A 16,022-nucleotide genomic window follows, 5' to 3' on the forward strand; every position below is an offset into this window, starting at 1 on the left:
CAATTATACAACATTTGCATGATTCTTTTTTTCTTGCAACATGAGACAAGACACAAGGAGCTGATTAGCATGCTGTCTTTGCTGAAAGTCTTGTTTCTTATTTCCCTACCATTTGGTAGGATTCTCAAAGCCAAGGGCAGGTCACACTATTTAATTATATTATTCTAAGGACTGTCAGGCAGCCGAGATCACACTGCCAAATTCAACCTGACACAAATGACTTCTGTTTCTGTGACTGTCCCCAGGGGTGTGTCCCTCAGCTGATACACCTATACCTTGAGTTAGGCTCCAATTCATGTTCTAACCACTGAACTCAACTGGCCATAAAGTACTAAAACAATTCTTACTAGTCCCTGAAATATTTACTGAACATTTCCTATGTCCCAGCCTCCATAAAACCCCTGCTGCCTTTAGGTGTTCACTGCCAACCAAGGAAGACATGTCAACAGCAACAGCATTTGTAGTGAGTGCTCTGTGAGAACAGAGAAAGACGTGTATCTAATGGGAATAGGAGGAAGGGTTTGGGAAGAGCTCCATGGAGGGGGAAATACCTGAGATGAGACTGAGAGGTAGAACAGGAATGGTCAGAGCTATGAAGAAGCTCCTTGTGTTCCAAGAATGCAGGTGGTTTCCTGTCATGTGTGAAGATGTGCAAAGAGGAAAGTGCTTGAAGGCAAAGCTAGAAAGGCCAATAAGGGCCAGCTCCTGAAGGACTCTGAATCTGAAACATGATCCTGGACTGATTCGGACCCACTGAGATTTTAAACAAGGAGATGACAAGGGAAGATTTGCATTTTAGAAAACACACTCAGGCTGGTTGGACAAGATGGAAAACGTGTAAAATGATGATGATGATAAATACTTTTAGGTCCCTTCTGTGTGTCAGGTACAATGCTGGACAAGACACAAACAAAGGCACCAGTCAGAAATCTTTAGACCTATTCAGCTGGGATCAGTCCAAGGTGCTTGGGAAGCTATCAAACAGCATGGGTAAGACCCTGTCTTCCCAGATTTCCAATCCCAGATCTGTTATTTACCAGTTGTGTGACTGGGTAGGCAATATAAAACTTATGTGCCTTAGTTTCTTCTTCTGTGAAATGGGGATAATAATAGGACTCACTTCACAGTTATTGCTGTGAGGATTAAATGAGTTTTATGTAAAGTCCTTAATAAAACTTGTAGAACAGAGTACATGTTCTATAAGCTTGTTTATCTGAACTATGACAGGTGCTAGATATGGAAGCTATTGCCTCAAGAAATGTTAAATGCAAGAAAAGGCAGGATGTGAGGGAGAGGGGAAGTCCAAACCAATCCCATCATTTTGTCTTAGGCAATGGGGCAGACAGTGAACATAGCAGGAGAGCAGTTTGGAATGAGAAAATGACAAGATTTACATGGGAAATACTGAGATTAAAGAACCTGGGGCATAATCATGTAGAAATATCTAAGCAACAGTTGTAAACAGGAGTGTGACCTCTGGAGAGAAGTCTGAGCAGGGTTGGAAAACTGGAATCCTCAGAAAAAGGTGGAAGCCATGGCTCAGAATGACCTACAAGGAGCAGTATGAGAAGACCAGGGAGGGAGCTAAGGAAAGCCAAGCATTAAGGGGTAGACAGAGATAATGGGGGAGACTGAGAAGGAGACATTCAAAAGTGAGAATGAGAACCAAGAAAGAATGGAATCATGAAACCAAAGGCATGGGGGGCAGGAGAGCTCTTGAAGGAGAGAGGAGTCAGAAAAGTAAAATACTGCACAGACATGCTATGGTGCAAAAATTGAAAGAGATCCATTGGATTTGGTAACCAGGAGACTTTTGGTGACTTGTGTTCCTCTCTCAAGCTTTTGCTGTTACTATAGTGTATTATTTTAAAAAATCCAATAATTTGCCATAGCCAGTTTGACTCAGTGGATAGAGCATTGGCCCACAGAGTGAAGGGTTCTGGGTCTGATTCCGGTCAAGGGCCTGTACCTTGGTTGCAGACTCAATCCCTAGCCCTGATTGGGGTACATGTGGGAGGCAACCTATCGATGTGTCTCTTTTACATTCATGTTTTTCTCTCTGTCTCTCCCCCTCCCTTCCACTCTAAAAAAAAAAATCAATGGAAAAATATCCTTGGGTGAGGAGTAACAAAAAATATAAATAAGTAAGTAAGTAAATAAGTAAATAAATAAATAAATAAAATAGTGGTGGGATGATGGTGGGGGGAAAAATCCAATAATTTGTTGGGCATTTTTTCCTTTACAGAGAGGAAATCTCTCTCTGAAGAGAATGGCAGTGGAAACTGCCAGCCTGCAAGCATCCCCTTCTCCCGACAGACACACACACACACACACACACACACAACTCAAGATGAGCCTGTGGTCTGGTTCATACTGGTTCATATCTGTTACAATGATTCTCAAACTATCTGAAGTAAAGGATAAGTTTTTCGTTTTTGTTTTTTGTTCTTTTTTTTTTCAAACTTTGATACTTTTGTAAAACACAATGAAAATAAAATGCTTGAATACTTAAAAAGATATTCTAATATTCCCAGAAAGAGTAAAAGTTATTGCATTAACAAAATTACCAATAGCCAACAGTAAGAACTATTGTAAAATTAAAATCTGACTCTGAAATTCAAATAAATTATAAAATCTAATAAAACCACCAGGTAGTAGAATAAAGAAATATGAAAAAATAAAAGGTAAGACATATGGAGGATCAATCCAAGAGGTCCTACATCTAATCAAAAGAGTGACAGAAAGGAAACAAAGAGAAAGAAATTAAAGGAATATCACAAAGGATTTTCCAAGATTCAAAAGACATGAGGGTACAAATTAAGATGCTAATTAAGTGTCCAAGACCTAAGTTATTTATATGCATATACATCTAGACTCAGTATTATAAAAATTCAATACATCAGAAATAAAGAGAAGATACTAAGAAGCTTCAGCAGGAAAGAGAGAAGTTTAAAAGTTAACTATAAAAAACAAGAACTCTGACCAGTTTCAAACATCTCTTCATCAGCTACACTGGATCTGAGAAGACAGTGGAGCAAAAGCCTTCAAAGTTCTGAATTAAAATGGTTGTCAACCTTGAATTTCATACTCAACTGAACAATCAAGGATGAGGGTGGAAAAAGCCATTTTTAGAAATGCATAAACTGAAAAATATTACATTTCACACTTGTAAGCAACACTATCTTGAGACTCCTACCCCCTTGAGGGTACTTTTCTTCAAGTTCTAAGTCCCCTCCTGGGCCTGGGACTTAGCAGTGCTGGATAAAACAAGCTCAGTTCTGGTTTTTCATGAGAGCTGGTCTCCAGAAATATACTAAGGCCTCCCTCCTCTGGTGGCTGGGACCAGCCAGGGCCAGAAGAACCCTCCTGGTAGGACACCCTAGGATCCATATGGGCTCCAATCCCCTTACCAGTGCTCTCCTATAATCTACCCTCCACCTGAGTTTGTCCAGATACACCAAGGAGTTCTGGACGCATGCCATGGGTTTTCCCGAGATCCTGAACTAACCCTGGTTCCAGAAGGGCATCTTGGCAAGTAAATTGCTCCTGCTGCCTGGTGTCATCTTTCTTTCACCAAATCATGTGAAATCATAGACTAGGCTGCCAGAATGGCACTGACATGATTATTTTAAGTGACTCTCAAACATCGAATACAGGACAAGTTCTAGGTTCAACATTGTGGACCCTTGGCTTGAGCTGCATGTGTGGGCCCATGCGTCTGTCAACTCTTGCCCGGCTTTGTGTTTGGTGCTGCCTCCAAGAGCAGCCCAGGGTGGAAGGAGGCATCCTTCCTTTTGTGTGACCCCAAATGATGTCCTTTCCTGTCTCCTCTAATGTGAGGCCAAAGCCATGCCTTATGAGGGACAGACATCCCTTGTGCCCATAAGGCTGCTCTTCTCATTTCTCCTACAGTCCTCTCCACTGTTGGTAGTAAATGGAAGGTACAGTGAAGTTAACATTAAAATAAAAATCATTCCTTTCTAGGAATGCAGTGATTATCACATAAAGAATTTAAGAGAGACAGAGTTGGAAGACATGCTATTCTATGTTTATGTTATAAAATTCCAAGTGGTAAATTTAACATAAGCAGGAAACAAATTATTGCTCACATTTTCCTGCATATTCTGGGTAAGACTTGCATTTGTGGTCATCATCAATGAAATACAGCAACAACCTCTGAGAGAGTCATTGGAAGCCAATATTCATGAGGGGCATGATGGATGATGCAGCATCTTAAGTAAAAATAGAACCAGCAATCAGTAAATGGTTATTTCAGAATTGCAGAAATACAGATCTATATTGTTTCAGTGCAATAAGTTCTCAAGAGCTTGGCATTTTGAGTAATAATAGTATTGCTACTCTTTTCTCATGGTGGGAAATAGTCAGGAATAATCCATTTGACAATAAAGAACATGAAACAAGTCTTCACATACAATGCAAGTATCTCCTCTTTATCCAATATTCTAAATTAGGTCCAATAAAAACACTCTACTCCACATGAGTCCATGAATTTTGTAATATTTTAAAAAATCAAGTTATTTATCTAAGAAAGAGGCCACACAAAAATTATTTGTCTGAGGTAGTCCTGTTTTTAGGAAATTACTGGAGGATCTGCTTTAACCCATAAAGTAAAATTTTAAAAATAAAAACAAAAATGAAAAACTAAAATAAACATATAAGTCTTGAGATCCAGAAAGTGCAAGATTCAACCCAGAAAAGCAAAGACAAGTCTAAGAATAACAAATATGAACACAAATATAGAAATCAACCAGAGGAGAATGGAAGCTTCCTGGGGGGAAAAGAGGACTCGAGGAATAGCTAATATAATTTAAAAATTTTGAAATAAACAAATGACAAGAGCAAAATTGTGATAAAGAAAAAAGTTCAATTAGAAACTCCAGGAAAAACAAAATGCTGTACATGAGGCAGTGGAATCACTGTCTTCTACTTGGCTCTACAGTACACCACATTTACTTAACCACTTAGGTAAACAGTTTACTGATTTTAAGTGTTTAAAAAACAATCTATAAACAAGGCATGAGACACTTAATTATAATTATAAAACAGAATGTAAATGTCACCAACTTTAGCAACATAGACATAAAAATTCAAATGATAGAAACTAGGAAGTGGGAAGCAGTGAAGAGGGGTGAACGGAAGGGAGGGGTGCCAATGGCCTCATCTTTCAAAGTGTGAAGTCAAGGATTATAGCCTCATGATAAATTTAGAAATAAAATTGGTTAGTTTTTGAAGTTACAAAGTTATGCCTTGAAGAAACTAAAAATAGAGATAAGACTATATTGGGAGGACAGGTATAGATGGTGGGTATAATAAAATAAATATTCATATAACAGAGCAGCAAATACAAGATACTGTCTAAAATTAAATTTGTCAAGACATTATCTTCTAGAGAGTGGTATCTGAGGTGCACTGGAGGTAAGAAATTGTTGTTTTTTTATTATATTTTATTTTAAAATTATATGCATGTATTTCTTTAACAAAGAATAAATTTTAAATACAAACTAAAGTATGATGGTTGGACAAGATGATTTCTAAGATTCCTTTCATATCTAAAATTCCAGGGAAGTGCTCCCAAAGCTTGGTCCACTCAGGAGGAATCTGGAATTTTTCCCTTCAGGAAGGCTGACTATCTGATCAGAAGCCAGTCCTTGCCCCTGGGAATCTCACAAACATTATTTTGATAAATGTCAAATTTTCACTCCTGACCTTATTTTATCTTTGCAACAGCTCTATGAAGCAATTATTTTAATCATCTGCATTTTTAAGATGAGATTCAATGAGGCTAAATTAATTGTCCTGAATGACAAGAGCTTTAAATTGCTAGAATGCGATTGGATGTATGACCTCCTCACTCTAAGTTTTTACTTTCCCACCACATTATGCTTCTTGTTGGGAAGAAAAAGAAAAGTCAGAAAATCCTCTGCCCCAGAGCCAATCCCCCAGTGAGATGTTTATATAAATGCCTTGTCCTGCTGTTATAGGTTTGCTCCTCTGGGAATCCCTTGGAAGAGGCTGGCAACCTACAGCCTTCTCTACTTGGGCTCATGAACATTAGTGATCTGTCAGCACATTCAACCAAGGCTTTAAGGGCTCATCAAGAACCTGAAAGATCCACCCTAAGTGACTGGCACCAATGTAGTGTACAGCCTCCAAAGGGCTCTGACAGTGATCATTTGGAACCCCAACTATAGCCCTTTTCCTTATGTTTGACCCACCCTCATTCTTGACGTCTTTTACAAGTCCCAAGACATAGGAGATACTCCTGCATTTCTTGCTCATGCTGCAGTGGGGAGAATGTTTCCAGGGCAAGTGGCTGTCTGGAGTGGGGAACTCCAGGAAGATTCTGGATGGGATGCTGCTCTTGGCTGCTAGAGAGAAGCTCCCAATACCTGTCTTCATGGAACTGAGACATTCAAGTTACCTGAGTCAAACTCCTGCAGGGCAGCAGAGTTTCTAAAGAGGGCATGTTTTACGTTAATATAACAGCAGTCCTTGACCTGTGGAAACTCCATGAGAAACTGGAAAGAGCTTATACAAATTTCCTCTGAAATATTACTTATTCCATGTGGCTCTGCCAACTTGGAAACTGCAGCCTCATAGCAGTGAAGTCACTGTGGTTCTCCCCCCCCCACCCCCGCCCCGCCGCCACCACCTGATCCTTCCTCCTTCCTTTTCTTAGTGTTCTCCTTTCCCTTCCCGCAAAACTGGCTGCCCAGAGACAGAAGGTGCAGTACTCCCTCCATTTGGGCCAGAACAAAGTTGCCTTTCCAGATCTCCTTTTCCTTCCTGTTTTCTCTGAGCCACACTTAGGAGACAGGCCAGTTAACTTGATAACGAATGGTATCAGATGCTATGTACTGATGTATTGTCCCTCCCAGAAACATGTTTGCATTCTGCAGGAGGCCTTCAGTGCCTAAGTCTTGACAGATGGAGGAACACGTGTGCCCTGTGACAGGTAGACTGATGTAGTAGCACTTGGAAGCAAACAACTCAAAACTCCTCAATTCACCCCAATGAGGCAGGATGCCAGAGATGTCCTGGGACACACTATATATGACATAGGCCACTTAAAGGTCCTATTGTCAACTATGCTTTATTATAGTAATCCTATCTAATAAAAGAGAAACATGCAAATTGACCACACCTCCATTATGCCCACAAGCCACGCCCACCATCCAATCAGGAGCAAGTATGCAAATTAACCCAACCAAGATGGTGGTTAATTTGCATATCCAGGTGCAGAGCAAAGACTGAAGACAGCGTAGAAGGAAGCCAAGTGCTTCAGAAGGGAGCAAAACTGCAGAGAAGCAAGCGGGGCTGTGGAGACTGGAAGGAAGCAGGTGGGGTGGCGGAGAAGGGAGGGAAGCAGTTGGGGTGGCTGAGATGGCCGCAGGAAGTCCTATTCTTGCAGGAATATTCCTGCAACAGGCCTCTAGTATAGAATATTTTTCTTTTGGCTCCTATGTATTTCTTAATTTTACATTTTAATACTATGTCAGTTTTATAGTCATGTCTCCTTGGCCACAGTAAGACCCAATTTATCAAAATTCTACCATTTAGTAAAATAAACTCAGATTATTGATAGTGGTCACCACTCCACTACAAAGAAATAAGTGCACAAAGTCTCCTTGATATATGAACTTATATTTTTAATTGATGTTTTTAAAAATATTAAAAAAAGACATAAAGGGAAAAAACTCAAGGCTCAAATTCAGACTTAAGAAACACAAGAAATAATAAAACCATAGCAAAATAAATATGAGGAAAAGAGAAGCTTACATATAAATCTTATAGAATCATTTTTTATATTAGAATAGTATATTCTAAATGAAATAGGAACCAAATGTTTTAAATGAACACATAGGCTCTTTTAGTGGCTAGGACATATAAACGTAGTCTAAATTTCTTGAATGAATATGCAATAAACTATTTATGATATTTTTTTCTGTCCTACTTAACTTATGGCTAATCCTAAACAATTAGAGAGCCATATGGCTAAATATTTAAAGAAACAAACATCCCAAATAAACAGAGGGTCCATTCTACCTAAAATGTGGACTCCCACACCCCTTTACATACATGGCTATGGGCTGCTCAGCAATAGCTACAAATGAAAGCTGCAGAAGGAATCCTATAGAATCCTGCAGTCTGAAAGTAAGGGAAAATGAAGGCCCCTTAAGATCTGGATAGCATGGTCATATGGTGGGGCCAGGAGGACTCCACAGGCACCTCTAATAACTTGAAAAGCAACTTTCAGTTTTCTACACATCGCATGATATTCTACCATGTGGAGCCTTCTCCTGAAATTTTGGGAAATAAAACCTATATCTACTGCTAATTTTTTATGATGCCAACACCACTAAAATCCCTCACCCCCGCCTCCACCAACCCCAGCACCAAGATAAATATTTTATAAAGCAAGCCTGGGTCTGCCCCCAAAGCCTATCATTTCACTAACGCTTAAAATATTTTCTCACCCTAGCCAGCTTGGCTCAGTGGATAGAGCATTGGCCTGCGGACTGGGGGGTCCCAGGTTCAATTCTGGCCAAGGGCACATGCCTGGGTTGCGGGCTTGATCCCCAGTGGGGGGCGTGCAGGAGGCAGCGGATCGATGATTCTCTCATCATTGATGTTTCTATCTCTCTCTCCTCCCTTCCTCTCTGAAATCAATAAAGAAATATATATATTAAAAAAATATTTTCTCAACATTCGCAAGCAGTGTTCAAAATCAGCCTGATATAGATAGATATATATCCTCCTTTGTGGAATAACAAGATTATTTTTATCATTTTTTCCGATTCTCAAAAATCTGACCTGTCACCAAAGTACTTCTAAAAATATCAGGACAATAATGATATCCTTTGTCATTTCCCTCCCAGCTTATGGCTGCATTACAGGAGTTGGATTTTCATTTATTTCTGAGAGTCCTCTCTGAACACAGCACTCATTGTTTCATTGCTTCAAAATGTGGGACAGGATAGCCAACTTGGGAAGGTGGCTGACTTTTCCTTCCACCTTTAAAGGTAAGTTGTTTTGCAAAACATTGAGTTTCATTCACTTTCTGCCAGTCTCATAAATCACATTTTTAAGTTGGAAGTATATTGGAATGGATCCTAGAAAACAAACGCTGACTGAGAAGTATTTTGTTCTTTTACTTTCAGCTGCAGCATTATCAAGTACCTACTATGTGCCAGGAATATAAAGATGAATAAAATACTTTTTGCCCTCAAATAGCTCATGGCTTACCAGGATAGACAGTCCTAATAACAACATTATTACACTGCAATAGAGCTATAAATTGTATTGTTGTTTGTATAAATATACAAGAATGAGAGCACCAATAAGGGAACAACAAATATTGTGTGGGGGCATCAGAAAGGAAATGTAATGGGAAATCAAATGATATTTTAGAGATAGACTTCAACAATCTCTTGTTGCTCAGAGATTATGTCTCAATCTTGATATATCTGGGTTAGTTTTTTTGTTTTTTAACAGTTCTAGACAGTTTTTAGAAGCATCTGCTTTTTGGGTAGAATTTAGAATACATTCTTGAGGGTAAGTAGTCTCCTATTTGTTCTTGGTGGTTCATTTTTGTGAGTTGTCTTTAGTCATGGACAGAGAGAAGTAGCTACTTGTTGGTCTTTCAGAGCACTGAATAGAAGGAGACCTGAAATGTTAGATGTTTCACATGGATAATGTTTGCTACTCCAACAATGACAAATTCTATTTTCTGATTGGGCAAGATCTGCCAATTATATTGTCAACTATTATATCATCTATTACACTGTCAACAGGTTATCCCTTACTTTGATTGTAGATCTGGGAACACAAGATAAAGGATATTTCCAAGCACGGAGAATAGCAGACCCTTGTTCCAGGGGCAAGAGGTGCGGGGCAGATGAGAGAGAGAACCAGGAGGAGATTGTCTACCATTTTCAAAGGGACATGACAACGGAATCTAAAAATAGTGATATATAGTATCTTGTTTTAGGTTTTCCTTTTTTTCGTTATAAAGTTTGTTGAACATCATTACCTCGTATAGTGTTAGCAAGTATTGGAGAATGAAAAAAAGCTTCTGTATCCATGCTTTGGAGTAAAGTGGACTAAAAAAAGCTGTGGAAAATTCAGAAAAATTCTTATGAGAAGGCCAGAGGTGATTGTGGAAAAGCTGGGAAAGAGGTGGGGCACAGGTAGCCATCGGGCTGAGTGGTGAGGCAGAGACCTGGGGTCCCAGTGCTCCTTCACCAAACTCTCAACCAAGCCTTCTGCTTTCAGCCTTGCTCAGCACCCTTGCCTTCAGCAGTTCCAGATGTTTCCTTTTCTAAGGCTTTCCAAGATTCCACATCAAAATTTGCTTGCTTGCTCTAGTTGGTTTTGCTCAGTGGATAGAGTGTCAGCCTACAGACTGAAGGGTCCCAGGTTCAAATCCAGTCAAGGGCACATGCCCAGATTGCAGGCTCGAGCCCCAATAGGAGGCATCAGGAGGCAGCCAATCAATGATCCTCTCTCATCATTGATGTTTCTATCTCTTTCTCCCTCTCTCTTCCTCTCTGAAATCAATAAAAAAATTTGCTTACTTTTCTTTCATTCTTTCTTGTGGGCTTCTCCCCTCCACATACATGCAGCTTTCAGCTGTCCCTAATCTACTAAGCATGTTACTGCTTAGTAGTATTTGCTTTCCAGCTTCCAAAATTTTTTCTTTCTCATCATCTCTCCCCTTCTCTTGTTCTTATACGTTCATATATTTTAAATGCCTTTACTGTGAAGTTTTGCACAAGTGTTCAATATGTGGTTTTCTTCCTCATTTATATCTTATTTATCTATTTATTAATAGCCCACCTAATTAAAATTAACATGACACTAGGATCTTGCTTAAAACTATCATTCAACTCCTAAAAGGGCTTATAAAATGAAGACTCTCAGGATTAAAATGAATTGTAAGGTCAACCTGTCTAAGCTCTCATCAGATGTTTAATCTAGGAGGCTCTTCAGCGTGCCTGATATAAATTTAATGTATTGAATAAAAATGTGTAAAGCTATCATTTTGCTTATCATCACACATCATCCTATCTAATAAAAGGGTAATATGCAAATTAATCATCACTCCAACAAAATATGGCGGCGCCCATAGCCACAAGATGGCAGTGCCCAGTCCTCTCAGCCCCACCAGAGTCCCCCAGTCCTGGGGAAGGGGCCGTTGAGAGTGGGCAGCATGAGCGGCCTGGCAGAATGCTTGTTTCATTGCCATGGCAATGAGGCAAGCATTCCGTGCCTGGCTGAGGATGGGCCTCTGGGCCCCAAGAGCCTCTGGGCAGTGGGCACAGAGCGGCCAGGCCCTGCAGAGAGCTACTGGCACACGGATTAGTGTGCAGGGCTACTAGTATTTAATAATAAAAATAGCTTCCACTTACAGTACATTTTCTATGTGCCCACCCTGTGCTAAGAGGCATTTATACCTACCAACAATCCTATCAGGGAGGTATCATACTCTACTGTGCTCCACCCCCATGCACACCATTTTTCAGAGAAGGAAACTGAGGTTTAGTTCAGGTTTAACTTACTTCCTAGTTGCTTGTAGCTGGTACATGATAGGCAGAGATATTTTTGAACAGGCTTTCTCAGACTTGACAGCTTATCCTCTAAGCTGTGATGGTTCCCAGATTTAGGACTGCATGACTCTTAAAGAACTTAATTGTTTCTGCAGCGTGACTGGTGTGTGCTTTTTCCCATTTGATGTTCTAGTCATTAATATTATTGTGATTGTATACTGTTGCTGACATTTGGGTTCTTGGGGTTATAACCCACCATACTCCCAGTCTGACTTCTAGCTGCTATCCAGATTACTTCTCTTTTGAATTGATATGAGCCCAGGAAACAACAACTTTTTCAGTTAATTTTGAGCAAATAATTAAGGTTAAATCTATTATAAAAAGATGTGTAATATATTTTTTAAAATAAATTTTATTGATTTTCTACAGAGAGGAAGAGAGAGGGATAGAGAGTTAGAAACATCGATCAGCTGCCTCTTGCACACCCTCTACTGGGGATGTGCCCACAACCAAGGTACATGCCCTTGACCGGAATCGAACCTGGGACCTTTCAGTCCGCAGGCCAACGCTCTGTCCACAGAGCCAAACCAGTTTCAGCTGTAATATATTTTTTGGGTAGACTATAAATTGTATTGCATGTACTATCCATTATATCAAATCACCATTATTTATGTGTTGAGTATAGTTAAGTAAGAATGTTGACCAAAGATTTTGACTTTGATGGATTTTTTTTTTCAGGTAAAATAATCACACACAATTTCAGTGATTGAGGGTACACTATTAGAATAGGCAAATATAGTAGAAAACTACCCAGAAGCCCAAATCAGCAGACCCAGGGTCAAGTCACAGTTATGTGTCTTTGTTTATTTTGAACAATCCACCTAACTTCTCTGAACCAAAATTTCAGGATCTGTATGAAAGAGAACCTAACACACAATGATATTTTGAATGCAACAGAGACAATGTGTGTGTAAATGCTTGCTTGGCACAGAGTAGGAGCTTAATAAAAGCTCATTTATCAGCTTGTTTCAAGAGTCTCCAACAAATGTTGAAGGGATACTTGTTGAATAAATTAGGGAATGGGAGATAGACCTTGAGAATGTGTATAAGCAAATAAAAGAGCTTGTATGTCTAAAATCTCACCTTTCAAAAAAATCCCCAGGATTCCCAGAGATGGGCTGTCTACCTCTGATAGCTGCACTAGTCATAGGAATGGGCTCAGAAACTCGGAATTGTCAGGTTACTTAACTGTGCCATGATTTGCAATGTTGAGTGTGGCACACAGTGTTGGCTGCAACTCCCTTTACCTCTACTGCTATTAGCTATAACCCTGCCTTGCAAAACTCTGGTCATCTACAGAGCAGAAAATAGCAGAATCTTCTCTTGGACTCACTATGGATGTTTTCTGAGGATAAAAAATGCCATGCGGAAGGCAATTTATCTAAATAAACACTACAGTCTCCTAATGTTCAAATTCTGCTAGACTTAAATTTAAACCCTAGTTGAAAGTCTCTGAGAGGTTTGCCTCTGTCTTAGGTCTTCCAACATCAGAAGGACTTTAAGGAGAAAGGGAGACATTTTTATTCTCTTGGGTATTTGGGAATCATTGCACAGACTCAGGGTGGCAGTGGGGAATGTCCCACAAAGAATTGAATCCCTGAGTTTAAATCAGAGCAGCCCCCATCTACAGATGTTCCCTAAGACCCCCAAGGGATCCTTATACCAGCAATGGGTCAGTGCACAAGCAACTCTCCCAGAGCAATTACAGATTGAAGCAGGCTCCTTAGAGGTCCTTGGTGTTCAGTCCCAGCCCCACAGTGGAGCTGAAAGTGCCTGGATAGTCTTGATTTGTGAAGAAAAAAGGGCATGGGGGAAAACAGATTCATCTTATTTCTTTCCTTATTATCTCCCAAATGGTCCTCATCCTAGAGACATGTACCTCTCAGGCAAGAAGTCAGAATGACACGGAAAAACTTCTACATGAAGTGGGTCATCAGAGTGGCACAGTAAATAGAGTCCTTAGTGAATTGGGGAGGTGAGTGCAAAACTGAACCACAGTCCTGATGTAATACTTCAGGTAAGTTACTTAATCTCACTGACCCTAGAGTTGTTTTTTAATTTGAAAAATTTTTAATGGGACCATGGGATTCTCTCTGGACCCTTCTAATTCTAAATACCTCTAATATATCTATTAATCTGACAGGAATGAGCGGAGCTAATAGAATCATATGACTAATAGGAACACTCCACACTACAGTCAAATACTTCCTGTTTCCTTTGCTAAGTATTTGACAAAACTTTGAGTTATAGGCTGAGGCTTCTGGATCCTGTCTGAGCTGCCCATACTAGAAAAAAATATAAGAACTGTGGCCTTTAAACTGTTGAAAAGATATATTTCTCATAATCTAAGTAATTGTGACACTACTCACCAAGGCCTGACAAATTTTTTTTCTCTCTAAATTTCAACCAGTGAGTATGCTACATTTTGAGGTGAACTGTTCTGATGTGAAGACATTTCTTTTCTCTCATCAGAGCCTGAGAAGCTGCCAGTGCTTCTAAACAATCTGCATGATCAGACGGTTCCTCACATTTTATACCAAGTGAAAATGCTGCTGTCCGAGAACAGCAAAGCAAACACAGCTGAGGAATGGAGAAGAGCTGAGTGGTTTGCAGAAGGCTTCGGGAGCTGAAGTTAAATGTGCTGCTCACCTCACTAAGGCAGGAGAAGCAGAGTGCTGCTCAAACCACGGGGAAACTTTCCTTGTCAGTGATGTGGACCCGGTGCCCTGGAGAACATTTTCTATGGCTTCATTTGAGGAATTGATCAGCTCAGGTCTTAGCCTGTGACTGCTTTTTCCTTTCATTAGGTACTCTTTTCAATCAGCATAAGTGGCACAGTTTTCTCCAAGGGAACTGCTGCCAACTTGACAAAATTACCAATGTACCCCATTCCTTCCATGCCATTGCATGGGAAACATACCACATACCATATACATCTTATCTGTGACTGATTTATCGCAGGGCAAGGGAATCTGGAAGCTTGGTCTGCCTCCCCAAAGATGGTAAGGCTCTTGAACAAACTGGTCTCAATGAAACCTGCTGAGTGTGGTTTGTCACAAAAGACCAAGACCCCCCAAGAGAGGTGGCCTCTGGTCCCAGTGGAGAAAGTAAACAAGGAGGACACCCAAAGTAGAAAGGGTTTTTACAGAATTCCATGTGAATATACTGGGGTGTAGAATATGGGTAATGGAAATGAGGGATGGAAGGTGGAGCATAAACTGGAATCCTGGAAGATCCCAACCAGTGAGAGCCCTGGATCTGAAGGGAAGGGAAGTGAATGGAAAGCCAACAAGGTCCATGTTTTAAATGGGCTTTTTTATCCCCTCTGTACTCCCTCTTCTCTCCAGCTAATGTAGCCAATGGTTCTCTTGTTCTGCAGTCTTGGATCCCTTCAAAGTGATGAGTGAAAAATTTTCTGCCTTCAAAGGCCCCTATATTCCTTGACTCACTCTTTAAGCAAGGACCAGAGTCAAACTACCTTTTTTACAGATTTCAGTGACAGTACCCATTTTACTGTAATAAAAATAAAATAAAAATAAAAATAAAAATAAAATAAAAATAAAAATAAAAATATCTTGCTAAAATAAAACATATCACCCAAATAGCCAAGAAAGCCAGCCATTTGGATATGAGCACTATAAGTCTCAACACAAGTTCTTGTGTGTTCTCTAATAATACGTACTCACTCTTCTGTCATAGTCTGATGATTGAGTGCAGGTACTTTTCTTTTTAAAGAAAATTCCTTTTAAATATAATTTTAGTGATTTTAGAGAGAGAGGGAGAGAGAGAAAGAAACATCAATGACGAGAGAGAATCATTGATTGGCTGCCTTCTGCACGCCCCCTTACTGGGGATCAAGCCCACAACCTGGGCATGTGCTCTGACCAGGAATCCAACGGGGGCCTCCTAGTTCATGGATTGACACTCATCCACTGAGCCACACAGGCCGAGCAAGTGCAAGTACTTTTAATGTTTTTTTAACTCCAGTAAAATATACATCCAGAAAAATGTACATATCAGAAGCGTAGAGCCTCATAAACTGAACTTGCCATGCAACCATCATCCAGATAGAGAAACAAAATCACCAGAAGCCTTTGCCCTCATCCCTTCTAGGCAATTCCTCAAAGAGTAATTATTAACCAGCCTTACAACAGCATAGATTAGTTTTGCTGCTGGGTTTGTACTTTATAAAACTGAAATCGTACAGTATGTTCTTTTTTGTATGCATTATTTCGCTCACCACCATTTGTGAGATTCATCTACATTGTTGGGTGTAGCTGTAGATTATTCTCATCACTATATAGTACAGTATCCCACTGCTAATAACCACACTGTACCCATTCTGCTGTTGGTGGGCATATTGGTAGCTTCCAGTTTGGGGCTATTGTAAGT

The 16,022-nt window shown here is 40.0% G+C and overlaps 1 protein-coding gene across 6 annotated transcripts in view; it reads right to left on the minus strand.

Moving 5' to 3' along the window:
* The window catches only part of CRH (corticotropin releasing hormone), a 339,387-nt gene that overhangs the window by 164,486 nt on the left and 158,879 nt on the right, over positions 1-16,022 (minus strand). The window contains exon 4 of one of the 6 annotated variants that reach the window (XR_008554542.1): positions 4,110-4,232. The exons of 4 other annotated variants lie outside the window; for them this stretch is intronic. The gene's annotated coding sequence lies outside the window, so the exon portion shown is untranslated. Of the gene's footprint in view, positions 1-4,044; positions 4,233-16,022 lie in introns of those variants that run through there. One more of the 6 variants, XR_008554541.1, reaches the window with a different exon arrangement.

This window comes from Eptesicus fuscus, chromosome 19 (genome assembly GCF_027574615.1).
Source record: "Eptesicus fuscus isolate TK198812 chromosome 19, DD_ASM_mEF_20220401, whole genome shotgun sequence".
NCBI lineage: Eukaryota > Metazoa > Chordata > Mammalia > Chiroptera > Vespertilionidae > Eptesicus > Eptesicus fuscus.